Here is a 1,875-nt window from a genome sequence, read left to right on the forward strand (position 1 = left end):
CACTTTGTAGAATATGACCAATAGACCCTATGGCGTCCCCTTTCCGAACAAAGGGCCTCTGCTCCCAATGCTTACTTGTTGATGAATAAACTGACAAGATAAATGGCGATGGTGGCCATTCCAATTCCAGCGACAAAAGACCCAACGTATCTCTCCCTGGAACATGGGGAATCAAGAAGACCTCATAGTCTGGCGCGACAGTGGGATCAAACACAAGATACTTGGCCCCGTTTTGGTAGAAGTCCTTCATCTCCGTCGACGGGGGCGGCGGCGGGGGCAAAAGCACCCATTGTCGTGTGATAGGATTCATCACAAAGTGGTCAATGTATTTAATCAAGACAAGGCCATTACAGTGGTCGTCAATTATACCAAGGAGGCAGCTGCGTGAGATTGCCGTCGGGTCGTTGACGGGATAGAAGAATTCCGAGAGTTCCATGGCCTTGAAGTTGGTGAAGATCTTGCCTAGCGACAGCGGGAGCAGGTCCGCACGTAGCAGGCTGAGATCGTCGATGATGTCGCGCAAACACTTGCAGACGGCGCGCGAAACGGCGAGACTTCGCTGCGGGAGACGGCCGAGGACGTCCGCGAGCACTACATCGGGTAGCAGTCGGTCCATGACCACCTTCTTCGATGAATCGATCAATCAGCTGCTTGGTTCGTTCCTCGCTGCTGCCTCTTCTCTTGTTGCTTATGAAGGATCGATCGAACGGGCCGACGGGGAGAGGGAGGTGGAGGTGGACACGGACTCCAATTGGGAGATATAGTATGGACGTTGCGTGAGGATCACGGTTTGGTCCGAGCTCGAGCACCGCCAATTTTCCGGGCGGCCGGAGTCACAACAATACGTGAATACGTACAATATCTTTATCTTTACCTAATCTTTCCCTACTAATAAAGCACGGAGTGCTTCTCGGCGTTCGCGTTCAGGGGGTCCGCATTCCGCCTGAGAGACGACATGGCGTTCCTCGGGTTCCCTTGAATGCGTGCAGCTCTCTCGCTCTCTCATGTCTGATGCACGCACGCTGTGCTACTGCTATCTGGTGACTTGCTACGCACACACTGCAACAGGTAGGGCTACCTCACATCTCCCTTTGTACTGTTGGTCATGGCGTGGTGCTGCTCCTCTCCCTCTCTCAGATCAGTAACTGCATTATTTCCAAATAAATGTGTGCTTCTGTTCAGATTCTGCCCACAACGTGTTTGATGTTATGCTTATGAGGAGTTGAACTTCATTTTTTTTTCAGGTTCTTCTTTGGTGTATCAGGCCAGGTCTAATTTGTTTTCAAAGGTGAGCTTGTTGTACAGTCTAATTCATCTGGGATAATTAACTTATGGAGAGTCGTTCATGATGTTGCTTGCATTTTTTTTTGTCTAACAAACTGGATGCTTAAATTTCGGATATAAACATTGAGTAGGTGCTGAAATCTTTTGCTAATAATAGTTTCCAACTTGCTTTTAGCAGAACTACAGAACTATAAAAATACATCAAAACTATTATAGCTCAATCAATTTGCATATTTTAATTATGTGTACTCAATGGATTTGGTGTCCAGGACATGGACTTAAGATCAAGTTGGATTATGTGCTGATGTTCTTCGATAGAATAATTGTTCTTCTCCTTTAACATGATGAACGATTGACTTTTTTTTAGATGCTCACATACACACACAAACGACATCCAGTAGGCGCTTGGAACACCTGATAGATTGAAAGCACAGAAGCAAATATTTCCAATACGAGGCCACGATGCCCGACAGGGATGTAGCCAATATGCGCCCAATCCTTATTTCTTGATGTTGGAACAAGTAAGAGCATATTCATGTTTACTTATTATGTTTTTTGAGAAATTTATGGGATTTACAAGCTGAAATTATT

The 1,875-nt window shown here is 46.2% G+C and overlaps 1 long non-coding RNA gene across 1 annotated transcript; it reads left to right on the top strand.

Moving 5' to 3' along the window:
* Positions 1 to 932: 932 nt before the first annotated feature.
* Positions 933 to 1,789, top strand: LOC123177567 (uncharacterized). Its single transcript, XR_006488995.1, has 3 exons — positions 933 to 1,068; positions 1,245 to 1,288; positions 1,652 to 1,789. It is a non-coding gene; the product is annotated as an uncharacterized lncRNA (long non-coding RNA).
* Positions 1,790 to 1,875: the final 86 nt, after the last annotated feature.

This window comes from Triticum aestivum, unplaced genomic scaffold (genome assembly GCF_018294505.1).
Source record: "Triticum aestivum cultivar Chinese Spring unplaced genomic scaffold, IWGSC CS RefSeq v2.1 scaffold163483, whole genome shotgun sequence".
Classification (NCBI taxonomy): Eukaryota; Viridiplantae; Streptophyta; class Magnoliopsida; order Poales; family Poaceae; genus Triticum; species Triticum aestivum.